The 22,883-nt window shown below is 40.2% G+C and overlaps 1 pseudogene; it reads right to left on the reverse strand.

Annotated features, from left to right (window-relative positions):
- Nucleotides 1-14,789: 14,789 nt before the first annotated feature.
- LOC130884850 (olfactory receptor 6C75-like) lies at nt 14,790-15,751 on the reverse strand (annotated as a pseudogene).
- Between the last annotated feature and the right edge of the window lie 7,132 nt (nt 15,752-22,883).

Here is a 22,883-nt window from a genome sequence, read left to right on the forward strand (position 1 = left end):
TTTCAAAATTTGGGTCTAAGGATATATTGCTTTGGAAAAGAGGTGCTTTTGTTTCCACAGAAGAAGAGAACCTGTGGAATTCTTCCAGACTAATGTGGTTGATGGACCAAGACCCCCTGAAAGGTCACTGTGAACACCCCAAATATTACTTTGCCCAACAAAAAGCAGGAAGCAGTTTGGAGAGACTACGTCCATATTCCCAAATATTGTTTATAAATGTTTGTTTACATTTAAAAGGGGATATGCTGTAGAGATTTGCATTGGTATAGATCTTAGTTTATTGATACAAATATAAGGTTAATTTTGCTTTATATATATATATATTTCTCTTCTTGATTATAGTATTGTGTTTGTGCAGTTCATTTAAAAATATAATGTATAATTAAGAAATATAGGTTAATAGATAATCATCTATAATAGTGAGCTTGTAGTCATGTCAGTTAGATTTTCTAGATATATAATTTTGTTAGATAGGTATTCTTCAAATCTTTCAGAGACCTTCAGAACATGGCATTTAAATATTTTAATAACTTAGGACTTTTTGTGGCATGAGACACATCTGCTCCTGGAAACACCAATTACTTCAAGAGGATGATGGGCACTGAAGAAGCTCCTTCTGTAGTTGGTTAGACATTTGGGCGAGAAACTGCTCTTGCCTGGACTGAGTGATGGTATATTGCGTGAACTGGACATGCAGGACCCACAGAGAAATGACTGCTGAACTTGCCTAAAAGTGAGATGATCCTTCAGGGTTTCTGCTTCATTGAGGAGTCTGCTAGACATTCTGCAGGACACAGAGAAGATGACTGACAAACTGCAAATATAGGTAAAACTGTTTTTGAAATTTCCTGCTTCATGGAAAAGTCTGCTGGATACTATGTGCCTGTAGACTGAAGATGGATGCCCCAACATTACAGAAGAACTTTGGGTGGTTGTCCAGGCAGCAAGATGTCTCCATCATGTCTAGAGTTTTGGAAGCTGCTTATAATACACTTCCTGTTTACTTAGGTAATATTATATTCTTCTGGAGTCTTTGATGGAGTTGAAGAATTTATAGTTATAGTTTTCCTTAGTTATAATAAAAGATAAAGTAGATATAAATATTATAACTATAATTTTGCTTGATACCTGTTTTCTTATATGTACTTTTACTATTTTAAAGTTAAACCTTACTCTTTTTATTTTTGTTGTTGTTATTTGAGACAGGGTTTCTCTGTATTTTGGGGGGCTGTCCTGATACTATCTCTTTTAGACTAGGCTGACCTTGAACTCACAGAGATCTGCCTGCCTCTGCCTCCTGAGTGTTGGGATTAAAGGTGTGCACCACCTCTGCCCAGCTCCAAACATGTTTTTTTTTCCTCGTCTGAATCTGTCTTTACTGTATATTTCTCTTTTTCTGACCATGTGAGTCTTTAATTTGCTAAGCAATATGGCCAGGATTAAAGCCGTGGTTTTGGCAGCTGGATCTGCCCCACTCCTTGACATCCTGAGAGTCTAGATTCATGGCAGAGGTACCAGCTTGAGCCACATTTTTTTGTCACAACTCTGTGGAGTTTCTAGGTCCATGCCACCACCAAGAAGCCTATTGCCAGCTGCTCATAAATACCATTTAAGTGTTTGGTGGCAGGATCTCTTTAAAGAGCTCCACAGTTTTTGCTGCTAATGCTGAGTCAGGAAGCCTTTCTTTCTTTTTTTTTTTTTTGGTATGACTAATTTGGTTTTTTTATTTTTTTTTATTGAAAAAAAAAATTTTCCGCCTCCTTCCCGCCTCCCATTTCCCTCCTCCGCCCCTCTCCCCCTCCCCCTACTCCTCTTCTCCTCCCTCTCCAGCCCCAAGAGCAGTCAGGGTTCCCTGCCCTGTGGAAAGTCCAAGGTCCTCCCCACTCCATCCAGGTCTAGGAAGGTGAACATCCAAACTGTCTAGGCTCCCACAAAGCCAGAACATGAAGTAGGATCAAAACCCCGTGCCATTGTGCTTGGCCTCTCGTCAGTTCTCGTTGTCCGCCATGTACAGAGAGTCCGGTTTTATCCCTTGCTTTTTCAGTCACAGTCCAGCTGGCCTTGGTGATCAGACCCACTGTCTTAGTGGGTGGGTGCACCACTTGTGGTCCTGACTTCCTTGTTCATGTTCTCCCTCCTTCTGCTCCTCATTAGGACCTTGGGAGCTCAGTCCGGTGCTATAGTGTGGGTCTCTGTCTCTATCTCCATCCATCACTAGATGAAGGTTCCATGGTGATATGCAAGATATTCATCAGTATGGTTATAGGATAGGTTCATTTCAGGTTCCCTATTCTCAGGTGCCCAAGGAAAAACTGGGGACATTGCCCTGGCACCAGGTAGCCACTCCAGGTTCAAGTCTCTTGCCAACCCTTAGCTGGCTCCCTTAACTAAGATATGTGCTTCCCTGCTCACCTATACAAACTTCCTTTATCTCTAATTATCCCGTTTCCCCAAGTTCCCCCATCCTCTTCTTCACACTTTTCTCTCCCCATCTCTCCTTACCCCCATCCCACCCCACCCCCAAGATTCCAATTTTTTGCCCGGCAATCTTGTCTACTTCCCATAGCCAGGAGGATAACTATATGTTTTTCCTTGGGCTCACCCTCTTATTTAGCTTCTTTAGGATCACAAATTATAGACTCAGTGGCCCCCTATCCACGGCTAGAAACCAATTATGAGTGAGTACATCCCATGATCTTCTTTTTGGGTCTGGGTTACCTCACTCAGGATAGTATTTTCTATTTCCATCCATTTGGGTGTGAAATATATATACATTACAGGAAGTCTTTCTTAAAGGAGCCATCTTTCTTCTTGCTACCAGCAAACCGAACCCACCTGAGAAAATGCTTTCTACCAAGAATCATGCTTAACTCTGTTATTTTATGTCTAGAATCCCTTCTCAAGCTCTCTCAGGTTTAATGTGAATGTAGCTGCCCTACATTGTTGCCACTAGCTCAGTCAGTAGAGCATGAAACTCTTAATCTCAGGGTCATGTGTTCAAGCCCCACATAGGGCACCAAATGAAGTATGAGAGAGAAATTGGGGTTCAAACTGAAGGTCAGAAAAGCAAAGAAGCCAGCCACTAGTTTTTACTTCTACCTCAGTCCGAACTCTTTTCTGTAGGGTGAATACCTGCAGTGTTCTGTGGTACTTGTGTGTTTCACCTTTAAAAACATCGTTCTCACTTCCTTACTCCAATCTCCACTCCAGACGATGAGGATTTCAGCATGCAGGTATTTGGTCCATGATACAGATGATCTTTCAGCTGCCTTACCTCCTCTATAAAACCTCTCCCTCGGCATACTGCCTCTCTCTTCCTATCCCACCCAGCTTTCATCCAGAACCCTTCTTCCTTCTGCCCCCTTCCCTCTTTGGGCACATAACACCACCTTGCTCAGCCTGTCTGGGCGCTGGGGGCAAATCCTCAGGGCAAACAGGCAGGCGGGAGTTCCTTTGTTTCACTGGCCTGCCTGCACCAAGCAAGGTAGGTGCTTTGTTTACGAACTACCCAACCAGCACGGAGATCTGATCTCGGCACCAGGAGAGCCATCATTGGGGTGAGTTTGTGACACACTGCAGCAGCCCGGGACAGGGAACTCAGAAGTTCCCCAACCCCCCCATCCTTCCTGGGCTCCCTGCAGGGACTTTACTCCCCGCATACTGCCTCTCTCTTCCTATCCCACCCAGCTTGCATCCAGAACCCTCCTCCCTTCTGCCCCCTTCCCTTTTTGGGCACATAACACCACCCAGCTCAGCCTGTCTGGACGCTGGGGGTGAATCCTCAGGGCAAGCAGGCAGGCAGGAGTTCCTTTGTTACTCTGGCCTGCCTGCACCAAGCACGGAGAGCTAATCTTGGCACCAGGAGAGCCATCATTGGGCACGGAGATCTGATATTGGTACCAGGAGAGACATCACTGGAGCACCAGGAGAACCATCACTGGGGAGTACCATCACTGGGAAGGTACATCAGTAGGCAATGAGACCTGATCCTGTAAAAGAAGATACATGGGAGAGCATTTGGAGGAAGAGATAGGCAGGCGCCAATGCAAGAATTCACACAACAATCTGAAAAATAATATGAAACCACCAGAACCCAGCGACCTCACAACAGGAGGACATGAACACCTTAATCATGAAGAAGTAGAAAAAATTGACTTTACGAAAGTGATTGACTTCCTTAAACAGCATGTAAAAAATGCCCTTATAGAAATGGATGAGAAGTATAACAGAAAGTTTGAAGAATTGAGTAAATCTGTGAATGATACCCTAGGAAACCAAGGAAAAACAATCAAACAGATAATGGAAACAGTTCAAGACTTGAAAACTAAAATGGAGGCAAAGAAGAAAACACAAACAGAAGGCTGGCTGGACATGGAAAATCTAGGTAAACGAATAGAGTCTACAGAAAAAAGCATAACCAACAGAATACAAGAGATAGAAGAAAGAATCTCAGATTCTGAAGATACCATAGAGAAAATAAACACGCTGATCAAAGAAAACAGAAAGGCCAACAAACTCTCATCACAAAACATTCAGGAAATATGGGACACAATAAAAAGACCAAACCTAAGAATAATAGGAGTAGAAGAAGGAGAAGAAGCACAGCTCAATGGTCCAGAAAATATATTTAATAAAATTACAGAAGAAAACTTTCCCAACCTAAAGAAAGATATACCTATGAAGGTTCAAGAAGCATACAGAACACTGAATAGGCTGGATCAAAAAAAAAAAACCATCCCCTCGCCATATAATAATCAAAACACAAAGCATACAGAACAAAGAAAGAATATTAAGAGCTGCAAAGGAAAAAGGCCAAGTTACTTATAAAGGTAAACTGATCAGACTTACACCTGACTTCTCTATGGAAACCATGAAAGCCAGAAGGTCCTGGATAGATGTACTGCAGAAACTAAGACACCGTGGATGCAAGCCCAGACTACTATACCCAGCCAAGCTTTCGTTCACTATAAATGGAGAAAACAAAATTTTCCAGGATAAAAACAAATTTAAACAATACGTAGCCACAAATCCAGCCTTACAGAAAGTAATAGAAGGAAAATCACTAACCAAAGAGTCCAACAATGACCACAATAACTCAGACATCTAGAGACCCTTCACCAGTACAACTCAAAGAAGGTGAAACACACAAAATTTACTACTAAAAAAATGACAGGAGTTAACAACCACTGGTCATTAATATCACTTAATGTCAATGGACTCAACTCACCTATAAAAAGGCACAGACTAAGAGATTGGATACGAAAACAGGATCCAACATTCTGCTGTTTACAAGAAACACACCTCAACCACAAAGACAGGCACCTACTCAGAGTAAAGGGTTGGGATAAGGCTTATCAAGTAAATGGACCTAAGATACAAGCAGGTGTGGCCATACTAATTTCTAACAAAGTTGACTTCAAACTTAAATCAATCAGAAGAGATGAAGAGAGACATTTTCTACTCATAACAGGAACAATTCATCAGGATGAAGTCTCAATCCTGAATATCTATGCCCCTAATATAAAAACACCCACGTACGTAAAAGAAACATTGCTAAAACTCAAGGCAGCCATCAAACCGCACACATTAATAGTAGGAGACTTTAATAGTCCTCTCTCACCAATGGACAGGTCAATTAGACAGAAACCTAACAGAGAAATAAGAGAATTAATGGAGGTAATGAATCAAATGAACTTAACAGACATCTATAGAATATTCCACCCAAATAGGAAAGAATATACCTTCTCTGCAGCTCATGGAACCTTCTCGAAAATTGACCACATACTCGGTAACAAAGAAAACATCCACAGTTACAAAAAAATGTCAGTAACCACCTGTATCTTATCAGATCACCATGGATTAAAGCTAGAATTCAACAACAATGCTACCCCCAGAAAGCCTACAAACTCATGGAAACTGAACAGTCAACTACTGAACCATACCTGGATTAAGGAAGAAATAAAGAAATTAAAGTCTTCCTTGAATTCAATGAAAATAAAGAAACAACATACTCAAACCTATGGGACACTATGAAAGCAGTCCTGAGAGGAAAGTTCATAGCACTAAGTGCCCACTTAAAGAAAACAGAGAAAGCACACATTGGAGACTTAACAGCCCACCTGAAAGCTCTAGAAAAAAAAGAAGCAGACTCACCTAGAAGGAGTAGAAGACTGGAAATAATCAAACTAAGGGCTGAAATCAACAAAATAGAAACACAGAAAACAATTGAAAGAATCAATGAAACAAAAAGCTGGTTCCTTGAGAAAATCAACAAGATTGATAAACCCCTATCCAAACTAATCAAACGGCAGAGAGAGAATTTGCATATTAATAAAATCAGAAATGAAAATGGGGACATAACCACAGACACAGAGGAAATTCAGAGAATCATTAGATCTTACTACAAAAGCCTGTATGCCACAAAACTGGAAAATGCAAAAGAAATGGACACTTTTTTAGATGAATACCATATACCAAAGTTAAACCAGGACCAGGTAAACAACCTAAATAGACCTGTTAGTCGCGAAGAATTAGAAGCTGTTATCAAAAACCTCCCTTCCAAAAAAAGTCCAGGACCAGATGGTTTCAATGCGGAATTCTACCAGAACTTCCAAGAAGACCTAATATACCTATACTCCTTAATGTATTTCACAATATAGAAACAGAAGAGTCATTGCCAAATTCCCTTTATGAAGCTACAGTAACTCTGATACCAAAACCACACAAAGACTCAACAAAGAAAGAGAATTACAGGCCAATCTCACTCATGAACATCGACGCAAAAATCCTCAACAAAATACTGGCAAACCAAATCCAAGAACACATTAGAAAAATTATCCATTATGATCAAGTAGGCTTCATCCCAGAGATGCAGGGCTGGTTCAACATACGCAAATCTATCAATGTAATCCATCATATAAATAAACTGAAAGAAAAAAACCATATGATCGTTTCATTAGATGCTGAAAAAGCATTTGACAAAATTGAACATTCCTTTATGATAAAAGTCTTGGAGAGATTAGGGATACAAGGGTCATACCTGAATATAATTAAAGCTATTTACAGCAAGCCGACAGCTAACATCAAATTAAACGGAGAGAAAATTAAAGCAATCCCACTAAAATCAGGAACACGCCAAGGCTGTCCACTCTCTCCATACCTCTTCAATATAGTTCTTGAAGTCTTAGCAATAGCAATAAGACAACATAAGGGGATAAAGGCGATTCGAATTGGAAAGGAAGAAGTTAAACTTGCGTTATTTGCAGATGATATGATAGTGTACTTAAGCGACCCCAAAAACTCCACCAAAGAACTCCTACAGCTGATAAACACCTTTAGTAATGTGGCAGGATACAAGATCAACTCCAAAAAATCAGTCGCCCTCTTATACACAAAGGATATGGAAGCAGAGAGGGAAATAAGAGAATCATCACCATTCACAATAGCCACAAACAGCATAAAATATCTTGGGGTAACTCTAACCAAGGAAGTGAAAGATCTATTTGACAAGAACTTTAAGGCATTGAAGAAAGAAATTGAAGGGGATACCAGAAAATGGAAGGATCTCCCTTGCTCTTGGATTGGGAGGATCAACATAGTAAAAATGGCAATTCTACCAAGGGCAATTTATAGATTCAGTGCAATCCCCATTAAAATCCCATCAAAATTCTTCACAGATCTTGAAAGGACAATAATCAACTTTATATGGAGAAACAAAAAACCCAGGATAGCCAAAACAATCTTATACAATAAAGGAACTTCTGGAGGCATTACCATCCCTGACTTCAAACTCTATTACAGAGCTACAGTAATGAAAACAGCTTGGTACTGGCATAAAAACAGAGAAGTCGACCAATGGAATCGTATAGAAGACCTGGATTTTAACCCACAAACCTATGAACAACTGATTTTCGATAAAGGAGCTAAAAATATACAATGGAAGAAAGAAAGCATCTTCAACAAATGATGCTGGCACAATTGGATGTCAACCTGTAGAAGAAAGAAAATAGACCCATATCTATCACCATGCACAAAACTCAAGTCCAAATGGATCAAAGACCTCAATATCAATCTGAACACACTGAACCTGATAGAAGAGAAAATGGGAAGTACCCTACAACATATGGGCACAGGACATCGCTTCCTATGTATAACCCCAGCAGCACAGACATTAAGGGCAACATTGAATAAATGGGACCTCCTGAAACTGAGAAGCTTCTGTAAAGCAAAGGACACTGTCACTAAGACAAAAAGGCAGCCTACTGACTGGGAGAAGATCTTCACCAACCCCACAACAGACAAAGGTCTGATCTCCAAAATATATAAAGAACTCAAGAAACTAGACTTTAAAATGCTAATTAACCCAATTAAAAAATAGGGCACTGAACTGAACAGAGAATTCTCAACAGAAGAAGTTCAAATGGCCAAAAGATACTTAAGGTCATGCTCAACCTCCTTAGCGATCAGAGAAATGCAAATCAAAACAACTTTGAGATATCTTCTTACACCTGTCAGAATGGCTAAAATCAAAAATACCAAGGATAGCCTTTGCTGGAGAGGTTGTGGAGAAAGGGGTACCCTCATCCACTGCTGGTGGGACTGCAAACTTGTGCAATCACTTTGGAAATCAGTGTGGCGATATCTCAGAAAAATTGGGATCAACCTACCCCTGGACCCAGAATACCACTCTTGGGAATATACCCAAGAGATGCCCTATCATATGACAAAAGCATTTGTTCAACTATGTTCATAGCAGCATTATTTGTAATAGCCAGAACCTGGAAGGATCCTAGGTGTCCTTCAATGGAAGAATGGATGAAGAAAGTGTGGAATATATACACATTAGAGTACTACTCTGCGATAAAAAACAATGACTTCTCGAATTTTGCATGCAAATGGATGGAAATAGAAAATACTATCCTGAGTGAGGTAACCCAGACCCAAAAAGAAGATCATGGGATGTACTCACTCATAATTGGTTTCTAGCCATGGATAGGGGGCCACTGAGTCTATAATTTGGTGTCCTAAAGAAGCTAAACAAGAGGGTAAACCCAAGGAAAAACATATAGTTATCCTCCTGGCTATGGGAAATAGACAAGATTGCCGGGCAAAAAATTGGAATCTTGGGGGTGGGGTGGGATGGGGCTAAGGGGAGATGGAGAGAGAAAAGTATGAAGGAGAGGATGAGGGGAACTTGGGGAAACGGGATGATTGAGGATATAGGAAGGTTGGATAGGGGAGCAGGGAAACTCATATCTTAGTTAAGGGAGCCACCTAAGGGGTGGCAAGAGACTTGAACTTGGAGTGGCTACCAGATGCCCAGTGCAATGTCCCCAGTTAGTTTCTTGGGCACCTGAGGATAGGGAACCTGAAATGAACCTATCCTATAGCCATACTGATATCTTGCATATCACCATAGAACCTTCATCTAGAGATGGATGGAGATAGACACAGAGACCCACACTGGAGCACTGGACTGAGCTCCCAAGGTCCTAATGAGGAGCAGAAGGAGGGAGAACATGAACAAGGAAGGCAGGACCACGAGGAGTGCACCCACCCACTGAGACAGTGGGGCCGATCTATTGGGAGCTCACCAAGGCCAGCTGGACTGTGACTGAAAAAGCATGGGATAAAACCGGACTCTCTGAACATGGCGGACAATGAGAGCTGACGAGAGGCCAAGGACAATTGCACGGGGTTTTGATCCTACTTCATGTTCTGGCTTTGTGGGAGCCTAGACAGTTTGGATGTTCACCTTCCTAGACCTGGATGGAGGGGGGAGGACCTTGTACTTTCCACAGGTCAGGGAACCCTGACTGCTCCTGGGACTGGAGTGGGAGGAGAAGAGGAGTGGGGGAGGGGGAGAAGAGTGGGAGGAGGGGGAGGGAAATGGGAGACGGGAAGGAGGCGGAAAAATTTTTTTTCAATAAAAAAAAAACATAATTCTCTGTTTTTATTCCTTACTTTATGTGATATTATCCAGAGATAATATTTTTAAGACTATGTGATTCTGAAAATCATCACAAAACCAGACTACACATTTCATACCTCTATTTTAGAAGTGAGAAATGTAAAAATAATTTACAATAAAGTATTTTCAATTAAAATATGACTCCTTAGAGCAATAAGAGCAATAAACTTTATTTGAACATTTTAAAAATTGAACATAAGTTCTTTTCTCATATAATACATCCAGTTCCCCCTCAGTTTTTCTAACCTCTCCCCATCTCCCCTAGATCCACTCTTCTTCCATTTCCCTTCAGAAAAGAGCAGGCCTCCAAGACCCTACAACCGAACACAACAAAACAGGATGCAATAAGAATGGAACTAAAAATAATCATCTGATGAGCTAACCCAGAACCAAAAAGAGATATTGTATGCACCCATTTGTATGTGGATATTAGCTGTTAAGTCAATGATAACCAAGCTACAATATATAGAAACACAGAGGTTAGGTATAGTAAGGAACTGGGGGAATATAGATGATCTATTTAAGAGAGGGAAATAAATAATGTTATTGATTGTTTGGAAGATGGGGACCACAACAGAAGGAGCAAGTGAACAAGGGAAGAGTGGGGCAATATAGTGAATACTGGGAGAGACAGCTAAGATTAAGGACCTTGGGAAGGTAGTATGAAAACCTAATATAGTAGAATCTTACACACATGCATGCACGCATGTGTATGTGTGTATGTATATATATATATGTGTGTGTGTGTGTGTATGTATGTGTATATGTGTGCATATATGCAACATAAATGAAATTACCAAATAATAGGGGAGAGAAAGCCCCATCTGGACATCTCTTGTCACCAAATGAAGCTTCTGGTACCAGGTAATTGTTAAAACCAATTGAATTCCTGGCCAAAGGGGTGAGAACCCCCAAACAACACAAGTTCTGGCCAAGTCCATATATAGGTTGGTCTCCACAAATGGACAGCAAGGTCCTATTGCTGAAGACAACACCTACACAACTCATTGGGCACTGAGAAGTTGAGCTGATGCCTACTTGGAGCCCTTAACACTACTGGCTAGTGTCCTTGTGAACAGAAGGCACTCTGCATGCTACCAAAAGAGAAACAAACTCCAACCCAGCTACAAACCCTTCTATCTACAATTGGTGTCTTGTCTACAATATACACGAGTGCAATGGTGGCACAAAGCTTGTGGGAGCAACCAACCAATATCTAATTAGACTTAAGGTTCACTCAATGAGATGGAACCTATACTGGACACTGCTTAGGTGACCAAGAAGCTGAAACTAGACCCAAGGGTAAAACCAAATGCTAGTGTTCTACTAAATGAACAAGAATGTAGCAATAAAATTACTCCTAATGAGATTCCACTAAACTCATAGATCGGTACCTTGTTCAACAGTGCCTTCATCATCAGAGAAGCTTCCTCCTACAGATGTGAACAGAGACATATACATATGTGTGCATGTGTTTCTGTGTATGTATACAAACATATATGTGTATGTTTGTATGTATATGTATAATGGGAAAACAAAAATTAGCAGAAGGCATGGTTTTGTGTTTTTGCGGTAGTCCTGAGTGTAAGAATGTGTGGGTCTCTGTGTCTAGGCCATTTTGTTTTTATTTGAATTATTTTATTCTATTATTATCTCCTAGAAGCCTGTGTTTTTTCTATTGAGGGACAATAAGGGGATGGACATGGATGGGAGGAGGTGTGAGGAGAAACTGGGTTTTATAGAGGGATGGTAAACCATTATCAGGATTATTGTATGAAAAATTATTTCAATAAAAGAAAAAAAACTATGTACGTATGAAGTTGAGAATAAAAAAATCCAGTTAATCATAAAAGGGGGCCCTTCCCTCCCTAAGTTGCTTTTGGTCACTTTTTTTTTTTTTTTTTGCACAAGAGAAACCCTCACTAAGAAACCAGGCAAATGTGACTGGCGGCAGACATAGATCTAAGACTATGGTTGTGGAGGCTCAGGGAAAGGGAAGAAGCAACCTGTCTGTGCCAAGAGCTGGAAGGGAGACATAAGAGTATGCTGAGTTGAGGGCTAAGGGATCTCTTACCTCTGTACACTGTACCGGAAGCTAGGGATGGCGGCAGAAGTGAGGGTGGGCAGCTGAATGTCCCCAGATAGTTCACCTTTCAACACTGACAGTTAGGAGGGCAGCAAATCCTTATTACAGTCCTTAATGGAAATTTAATCTTGATATTTCGTAGTAACGTAAGAAATTTAGTAATGCCAAAAGTCGTTTAGCATACAAAAGGAAAAACTAAGTTATCCATTGATTGCTGTTGAGAATGCAAAATAGCATACCACTTTGGAATACAGCTTGTCTGTTAGTCATAAAAATACATTATACAACTAAAATACAACCAATATTTCTATATTTAAGAATTTATTGCAGAGAAATAAAAACTTACGTTGTACATAAACAAGTGCTCAAGTCTTTAGAGAAGTTGATAGCTGAAAATTGGAAAAAGGCAACATGTCCTTCAATAGGTAGACTATCATATAAAATGTGATATATGTTTATGTATGTGTGTATACATAAGACATACCATATATGCATACCATGGAACAATACTCAACAATAAAAAGGAATGATCTATTAATACATACAACATCTTTAATGAATCTACAGGTAATTATGAAAACCGAAAAAAAGCCATTTCCAAAGGTTGCATCCTATATAATTACATACATACATGTATCTTTTATTATATACATAAATATATATGTATATGTAAATATATTTATTAAAATGAAAAGTTACCAAAATGGAGACCTAAATAGTAATTATGTCAAGAATATAATGAACATGCCTCTTTGAGATGAAAGAAGGCATCCTGATGATGATAGAAATTGTCTAAATTTGACCTCTTCTGTATCAGTGTTCTGACCTCAATATGTAAATTATATATACATAAATAAAATTATATAATATTTGTATATACATATATAATGTTACTTTTGGAGAAAATTAAGTCAAGAGAGCATGGAGCCATTTTGTATTAGTTAAGCAGGAACATGAATCTATAATCATCCTAAAATTAAAAGTTTAGCTTTTTTATTCATTTACTCACTAGTGTGTGCTTCTGAGTGTGTGTGTGTGTGTGTGTGTGTGAGAGAGAGAGAGAGAGAGAGAGAGATAGAGAGAGAGAGAGAGAGAGAGGCGGGGTTGTTGGTGCACAAGCATGCATGCCACAAGGAGCATGCCAAGATCAAAGGACATCTTGAAGGAATCAATTCTCCCCTTCCACCATGTGGGTTCCAAGGAACAAACTCAGGCCAACCATCTTGATGGCAAGTGTCTTTACCCACTGAGCCATCTTATAAGCTCCCCAAAAGCTTAATTTTAAAAAATTATTTTTTATTTTCTTTACATTTACTTATTTAATGGAAGGCACAAATATCATAATGCATAGGGTCAGAGGGCATTACCACGTGGATTTAGAAGGTCAAACTGGCCACTGGGCATGGTAGCAAGCACCCCTACTCACTAAGCTATCTTATTGGCCCAAAATTTAATTGCTTTCAAAGTTCGTCCTTTTTTATTTTTTCATGGCAATTTATGGAAAGTTTGTCCTCTGGGTACCAAGTTTTGCTCACTGAAATAATAGCCAGAATTCTATTCAGCATTTCCCAAAACATCATAAAGAAGTATATAATTCTTATGTCTTCCGTGTCCCAGAGAGATTCCAGTGCAGGTATCTGATATCTGATGGATACCTTGTGAAGACAGAATCTTTTTAATAACAAATGCACACTGGAAACTGAGTGCCAGTTCCTAAAAGAATGACTGGCTCCCCTGTGGGGTACGATGGTCACTCTTCTAACTGGATTGTTCTACTAATTTGTGGTATAAGATGGCAGCCAGAATTTGACTTAACCCAAAACATCACATAAATTATGTTAGCAGAAAATATCTCTTACACGGTATGGGACCATCTCCTAGCAACACAATTGGTACAGGCCTTTGCAATCTAAATTCCAAGTAAAAGATTCATATGTGAAAATGCATTTTTTTGTTTCAAGACCCCATTAAAGCAAAATAGTAATAATTTTTCTTTCAAGAACCCATTAAAACAAAATATTAATAATATTTAATATATCTGAATAGTGATTAATTTAAAGTATGCATATCAAGCACCCAGAGTTAAACTATTTATGCCTCTAAAACAAATGGATCCAAAGAAAGAAAGGAATATGTTTATCATTGATTTGTTTCAAACCCAACTTGTTTCTGAGGTTTTTACTTCAGTAAACAAAGTGGTAAAGAAGAAATTTTACATATTTTTCCTTAAGTATCAGAAAACTCAAGCAAAAGAATGTATCCCACACATCAAATATTGAATCTGATTGGTAACTTATGTTTAGCTTAACGACTTAGTGTGAGTCTTATCTGTCAACATCCTTCCAGAAACTTCATGAATAACAAAATCCATGGATGTTCAAGACCTGCATGTGAAGCAACGTAACATTTGCATACAGTCTATGAAACCTGCAGACATATGGTTCAAAAATGTGAAGAAGACAATTATTTGATGAATATTTGTTAGGCTCTCCATAAATGCTATTCGAGTTGAATTAATATAAGGCCAATAAACAGAAATGAAGATTATTTTCAGTACAAAGTGGTGAACATTTTTTTTCAAATTATACAGGGCATTGAAAGATAAGGGAACAAGGACCTAGTGAACTTAGCATAAACCAGATCACCATACAGACGTTTTATAGAGAGGGTTTCCACGGTAGGGGAGCTTCAGTTAGATGGACCAAGAAGACGCACCTTTTGAAAAAGATAATGCTATTTTCGTAAGTTCACTCTAGCCAGTGCATTCCTCAGAGCCTGGTGGACCTGCTTGTTGCGCAGGGTGTAGATGACAGGGTTCAGAAGCGGGGTCAGCACTGTGTTCACAAGAGCAGCCGCTCTGTTGGATTCCAGTCTGCCTGTTTGCTTCGGTTTCACATATATAAACACGCAACTGCCGTACATGAGAGAGAGGACAATGAGGTGGGATGAGCAGTGGAGAAAGCTTTCTGTCGATCTCTGGCAGATGGAAGGTGCATGACCGAGAAGAGTATGTTGATATATGCAAAGACAGATGTAACGATAGATGTGCAAAGGACAACCAAAGCGACCCCAAAAGCCATTCTTTCAAGAGATTTAGTGTCTGAACAGGAGAGATGAAGTAAGGAGCCAAGGTCACAGAAGAAATGGGGGATGACATTGGAGCCACAGAAAGACAAACAGGAGAGCTTCAGAATTACAGTAGTGATCAGAAGGAAGGAAAGCACATAGCTGAAGAAAACCAGAAGGAAACAGACCCTGGGGTTCATGATAGTTGAGTAGTGCAGAGGCTTGCATATGGCCAGATAGCGATCCAAGGACATCACAGCCATATGGAAGAAAATTGTTGACCCAAGAAACAAAAAGAAAAAGGCTTGGGTGATGCAAGAAGCGAAATGAATCGCTCTGTCTCTAAAAAGAAAGATGGACAGCAGTTTGGGGATTACCGTGGAGACGAAACAGCCTTCACAGAAGGAGAAACTTCTGAGGAAGAAGTACATAGGGGTCTGCAGGTGAGGATCAGTCCAAGTGATGGCGATTATGAGTGTGTTTCCTACGACTGAGGCCAGATAGACCAGCAGGTGCACTGAGAAGAGGACCTTGCCCAGGTGCTGAGCCACATGGAACCCCTCCAGCACAAACTCCACGACTGTGGACTCATTCCTCGGCTCCATCCTTGCTCCTGATATTCTTGCCATCAACCTTCTTCATTTGTTAAGCAAATCTGCCATCATCAAAGAAAAAATAATTGAATTGGTGGCCACTTCTTTTAAAAGTTGTTTGCCCTAAGTTCGGGGCCTGCAGGGGTCTGCACCAGGCCATTAGCTTAGTGTTGTGTAGAACTCCTGACAGTGGGATCAGTATGTCTCTGACTCTTTTGCCCGATCTTGGGACTCCTTTCCTCCTGTTGGTTTGCCTTGTCCAGCTTCATTTTGAGAGCTTTTGTATCTCAAAATTTTGTCTTATTGCATCCTGTTTTGTTGTGTTTGGTTGTAGGCTCTTGGAGGCCTGCTCTTTTCTGAAGGGAAATGGAAGAAGAGTGGATCTAGGGGAGATGGGGAGAGGTTAGAAGAACTGAGGGGGAACTGGATGTATTATATGAGAAAAGAACTTATGTTCAATTTTTAAAATGTTCAAATAAAGTTGATTGCTCTGATTGCTCTAAGGAGTCATATTTTAATTGAAAATACTTTATTATAAATTATTTTTACATTTCTCACTTCTAAAATAGAGGTATGGAATGTGTAGTCTGGTTTTGTGTTGATTTTCAGAATCACATAGTCTTAAAAATATTATCTCTGGATAATATCACATAAGGTAAAGAATAAAAACCGAGAACGATGCTTTTAAAGGTGAAACACACAAGTACCACAGAACACTGCAGGTGTTCACTCTACAGAAAACAGTACTGGTGTCTGTACTGCAGACATGTGTGTCCTAAAGATCTCCTATGTGCTGACTGTAGCCTCTGGAAATAGCATGAAATGTCTGTGCTCCAACTATCATAATCCCAAGCTGATTTTTAAACAAAGTCTGTGCAGAATGAGTTATTTCCCACTACCCAGAAGGGGTAAAAATGCTGCCTACCATAAGACTCTCATAGCTATCCAGTGAGGTTAAAAGGAACTGTGTGTGAAGATGGCAAAAAAGTGCAATGGAATTTTGTCCAGGCACAAGGAAGAAAAACATAACGTGTAACTCCATGTCCTGCCCCATCTACTATCCTTGCAGAATGGAAGTTTCTGATTCTGCTGTCCTTCACAATTTGTCCACGGCCCTTGCCTTCCTGTAAACATTGTTAATAGAAGGTTCCGCTGCAAATCGAATCAACAACTGAAGGCACGTTATTATTTCAAAGACATTGCCCGGTAGAAGGCAGAATGATGTGTGACAGCTCTAAGAGGAAGTGTCTGGGGATTTGAGGGAAACTGGTGCTCCAGTGTCGACACTCAGCACTAGTCAGCTCGGCTTAATTTCCTGACTTCCCAGATCGACGGCATTAACTGTGCAGGAACCACAGTGCTAGCTTAACGACCGATCTGTTTCAAATTGCACATTCTCCCTTTGGCTACACACTTACCAGGAAACAGATCCCAGGAGAAGAAATGCTTTAGTTAATTCTTCCTTCTCCCAACAAAGTAAAATCTTCCCCCTAGGCAAGAGAAAAACAAAAGTAAAAGAACACTCTTAATTTTTTTTTTTTGGTTTTTTTTTTTATTCTTTTTTAATTAAAATTTCCAACTGCTCCCCGTTTCCCATTCCCCTCCCCCTCCTCCCTCACATTGCCCCCTCCCCCCACTCCCCTCCCCCATCCCCACTCCTCTTCTCCTCCCCCCAGTCCATTCCCCCTCCCTCTCGATACTGAAGAGCAGTCCAAATTCCCTGCCCTACAGGAAGACCAAGGTCCTCCCACTTCCATCCAGGCCCAGGAAGGTGAGCATCCAAACAGGCTAAGCTCCCACAAAGCCAGTTCATGTATTAGGATCGAAACCTAGTGCCATTGTCCTTGGCTTCTCATCAGCCTTCATTGTCCGCCATGTTCAGAGAGTCCAGTTTCAACCCATGCTTATTCAGTCCCAGTCCAGCTGGCCTTGGAGAGCTCCCAATAGATCAGTTCCACTGTCACAGTGGGTGGGTGCACGCCTCGTGGTCCTGATTTCCTTGCTCATGTTCTCCCTCCTTCTGCTCCTCATTTGGACCTTAAGAGCTCAGACCGCTGCTCCAAATTGGGTCTCTGTCTCTCTCTCGATCTATCGCCAGATGAAAGTTCCTGTGCCATTCTCCTTGGCCTCTCGTCAGCTCTCATTGTCCGCCACATTCAGAGAGTCCGGTTTTATTTCATGTTTTTTCAGTAGCAGTCCAGCTGGCCTTGGTGAGCTCCCAATAGGTCGGCCCCACTGTCTCAGTGGTTGGGTGCACCCCTCATGGTCCTGACTTCCTTGTTCATGTTCTCTCTCCTTCTGTTCCTCATTATAACCTTGGGAGCTCAGTCCGGTGCTCCAGTGTGGGTCTCTGGCTCTATCTCCATCCATCGCTAGATGAAGGTTCTATGGTGATATGCAAGATATTCATCAGTATGATTATAGGAAAGGTTCATTTCAGGTTCCCTATCCTCAGGTGCCCCAATGAACTAACTGGGGACATTGCCCTGGGCATCTGGTAGCCATTCCAAGTTCAAGTCTCTTGCCAACCCTTAGGTGGCTCCCTTACCTAAGGTATGAGTTTCCCTGCTCCCCTATCCAACCTTCCTTTATCCCCAATCACCCCGATTCCCCCAGTTCCCCTCATCTTCTCCTTCACACTTTTCTCTCCCCAACACCCCTCATCCCCATCCCACCCCACCCCCAAGATTCCAATTTTTTGCCCATCAGTCATGTCTATTTCCCATAGCTGGGAGGATATCTATATGTTTTTCCTTGGGTTTACCCTCTTGTTTAGCTTCTTTAGGATCACAAATTATAGACTCAGTGGCCCCTATCCATGGCTAGAAACCAATTATGAGTGAGTACATCCCATGATCTTCTTTTTGGGTCTGGGTTACCTCACTCAGGATAGTATTTTCTATTTCCATCCATTTGCATGCAAAATTCGAGAAGTCATTGTTTTTTACCGCAGAGTAGTACTCTAATGTGTATATATTCCACACTTTCTTCATCCATTCTTCCATTGAAGGGCATCTAGGTTGCTTCCAGGTTCTGGCTATTACAAATAATGCTGCTATGAACATAGTTGGACAAATGCTTTTGTCATATGATAGGGCATCTCTTGGGTATATTCCCAAGAGTGGTATTGCTGGGTCCAGGGGTAGGTTGATCCCAATTTTTCTGAGAAACCGCCACACTGATTTCCAAAGTGGTTGCACAAGTTTGCAGTCCCACCAGCAATGGATGAGGGTACCCCTTTCTCCACAACCTCTCCAGCAAAGGCTATCCTTGGTGTTTTTGATTTTAGCCATTCTGACAGGTGTAAGATGATATCTCAAAGTTGTTTTGATTTGCATTTCTCTGATCGCTAAGGAGGTTGAGCATGACCTTAAGTATCTTTTGGCCATTTGAACTTCTTCTGTTGAGAATTCTCTGTTCAGTTCAGTGCCCCATTTTTTAATTGGGTTAATTATCCTTTTAAAGTCTAGTTTCTTGAGTTCTTTATATATTTTGGAGATCAGACCTTTGTCTGTTGCGGGGTTGGTGAAGATCTTCTCCCAGTCAGTAGGCTGCCTTTTTGTCTTAATGACAGTGTCCTTTGCTTTACAGAAGCTTCTCAGTTTCAGGAGGTCCCATTTATTCAATGTTGCCCTTAATGTCTGTGCTGCTGGGGTTATACATAGGAAGCGATCTCCTGTGCCCATATGTTGTAGGGTACTTCCCATTTTCTCTTCTATCAGGTTCAGTGTGTTCAGATTGATATTGAGGTCTTTGATCCATTTGGACTTGAGTTTTGTGCATGGTGATAGATATGGGTCTATTTTCATTTTTCTACAGGTTGACATCCAATTGTGCCAGCACCATTTGTTGAAGATGCTTTCTTTCTTCCATTGTATACTTTTAGCTCCTTTATCGAAAATCAGTTAAGAACACTCTTAATTAAGAGCTGTAATGTCTTTGACCTACAAATCAAATAATGCAGGATTTATTATTTCAAGACAGAAAATTATTTCTAAATAATCATTCTATGGAATTGTCATTCATTCCTTGAGACATGATAGCATACTCACTCCACAAAGTGTATTAACTTTATATGGGACCTAATATGAATATCATACCTCCTGGTTGTACATCCATTCAAAGAAACTTAAGGAAAGAGGACAATAAAAGTCAAATCTTCTTGTTCGTGGAGGTTGGTAGCTATTTTCTTTTCAGCTAGTTATGGAAGTCCATTACGTATAGCTGAAAATAATTGCAGTCATAAATGATAATACATTTATAAATCCTATGATATACTACTACAGGATGGTTTACTGTCATGGGTATAGTCACACAAGGTCCAAAAGGACAAACCTCTAAGACATTCACTAGAGAAATATGAGAATTGGATTTAAAAAGCAGCATAATCCCAGGAGACATTTTATTGTTCATTGTTGGAAATAGAAAAATTCAGGAGAATATTATAATTAAGATTCCATTGCATATGGCAACCTTCTGACCTCATTCTCAATAATCCTCATGGTCCTCTATAGTATTCAGATACCTCTTTATAGGTATATTTTTCATAATTCCCAAAATTACATGTGTGAGGAAATACAGAATTACGTTGTACATAGTTTATCACATTTTCAAAGATTTATTTATTTCCATTTTATGTGTAGTGTTTTCCTACTTGTATATGTATACCATGTGTAAGCCTGTTACCTATGGAAGCCACAAGAGGGAGTCAGAGCCCCCTGGAACCATAGTTACTGATAACTGTGATCTGCCACTTGGATCCTGGGAAGTGAACCTGGCCTCTCTATAAGAGAATAAGTGTTCTGAACAGCTGAGCCATCTCTCCAGCTCCACAATTCAAATACTTTAAAATGAAGAAATTTAAGTGTACAGAGAGATTCTTATACGAAGGAGAGTCATGTAACCACTTCTCAAACTTTGACATTTCCCATTTTGCTATAAATTTTACAATAAGTAACTCTCCCTGAAAGAAAACAATGGCTATAATTTCTACCATCAAAGTCGCTTTTGCCTGTTCATGACCAGGGCACAGCAGATGTCTTTCTGGCTTAGCCTTTGCTGCCCTTCAGCAGGTGTCTGAGGTCCACTAACACTGGGTCAGTGTCAGTCATCTAGTCTTATATATTCACTATCTTAAACCCCAGTTTTCCATTCTCCCTAGATGGACATTTATGTGCAGTTCAGATCCAGGCTACAGTGAGTCAAGATGCTATGACTACTTCTATACAAGTTGTTTGTAAACAGGATTTTATGCTTTTGAGAAATTAGCATTCAGTTCTAACTAATGTGCTGGATCCTTTGTACATTGTACAAAGGTACAGGTTTCATTCCAGCATTTTTTCTATTTCATGTACTTTACCCACTGTGTACTTTACCCCATTACTCTCTCTTACATGCACACTGGTCATCTTCCTTTTATGCTTTCCTTTCTTACATGTGAACCTTTGTTTTTACATCTAGATTCTGAATATGTGAGAATACATGCAATGTTTGCATATACGTGGTTTGCTGTCCTTGACATGGTGATCTCCAGTTTTACTCCTGCAGATGACATGTGTATTTTGCTTTCTGTTGGGAAATAAAAAACAATAGTGTCTACTTGGCACACTTCCTTTACCCACTCATGTTGTAATAGGAGCAGCAGGGTGCGTTCCCGCCCCCCAGCTCCTGCACGGCTAGCTTTATACCCGAAATAACAACACACAAATTGTATTCTTTTAAACACTGCTTGGCCCATTAGCTCTAGCCTCTTACTGGCTAATTCTCACATCTTGATTAACCCATATTTAATAATCTGTGTAGCACCACGAGGTGTGGCTTACCAGGAAAGATCTTAACCTGTGCCTGTCTCGGGTGGGAGAATCATGGTGACTGCCTGACTCGGCTTCTTTCTCCCAGCATTCTGTTCTGTTTTTTCCGCATACCTAATTTTCTGTTCTATCAAAGGGCCAAGGCAGTTTCTTTATTAACCAATAGACAGATGACCCTCCTCCATCACACTCATCTTCCCCTGGACATCTAGGATGATTGCATAAACTTACATTGCTCATAGTGTAAGACAATCATGAATGTGCAGACATCTTTGTAGTCTGCTAGCCAAATCTTTTCAGGATTGCAGTGGTGCAGCTGGATCATTGGGTGATTCTGTTTCTAGGGGTTTACTTTGTTTTTAGGAAAAGGGGGTCTTACTCAATAACCCACCCAGGCTGGCCTTGAACACAGAGCAAACCCCCTTCTTCATTCAACCAACTGAGTGCTGGGACTGCAGGTGTGAGCTACCACACCCTGCTTGCTTCTAGACCTTTTCAGGAATTCTTAGACTTGGTTATTTAGCAGACGCAATACTTAAATTCCCACCAAGAGTGTCACAAAGACACCATTCTCTCTGCATCCTCACCGGAATTTGTTTTTTATTTGGTTATTGCCAATACAATTTGAATGACATGGAATTTCAGTAATGGCATTTCATTTATATTTTAATAAATAAAGCTTGCCCAAAGGTCAGGAAAGCAAAAGAGTCAGCCACTGGCTCTTACCTCTACCTCAGTCTGAAATAGCTATCCATTTATCTATTTATTGATTTATTTACTATTGTATTCCTTTACAAGGAATTCAAAAATGAATACAATAAAAAATAATAAAATAAGATAATAAATAAATATTTATTAAAGTACAAATGAAATGCTACTACAAATTTTCATGTGGTTTTGGTTCACAATTTCCTGATGGTAAATATATTGGAAATTGTTTCTACATATTTACGGGCCATTTGTGTTTCTTCTCTTGAGATTTCCAGATCATCTATTCTATTTCATTGGACTATGTGTATAATTTGTGCTCATATTGTTCTGTTTTTGTTATTATTCTGAAGTATAATTTAAAATTCACTACTCTGGTGCCACAAGCATTGCTCTTTTGACTTAGAAATGCTTTAGCCATTCCAGGGCATTTGTTTCTGTGTGTTAATTTGAGGGTAGTTTGTAAGTTTCTGTGAGAATGTCAGTGAAATTTTTATAAGAATTGCACTGAATTTGAAGAATTTTGTAATATGGAAGTTTGTTCACAGTATTGGGTAGAGTGACTCAGGAGTATGCGCAGTCTTCCTGCCCTCTGGTGTCTCATGTTTTCCTTTGGTATTTGATGTTGTCACTGTAGATGGCTTCACCCC

Source organism: Chionomys nivalis, chromosome 1, assembly GCF_950005125.1.
Source record: "Chionomys nivalis chromosome 1, mChiNiv1.1, whole genome shotgun sequence".
Lineage (NCBI taxonomy): Eukaryota > Metazoa > Chordata > Mammalia > Rodentia > Cricetidae > Chionomys > Chionomys nivalis.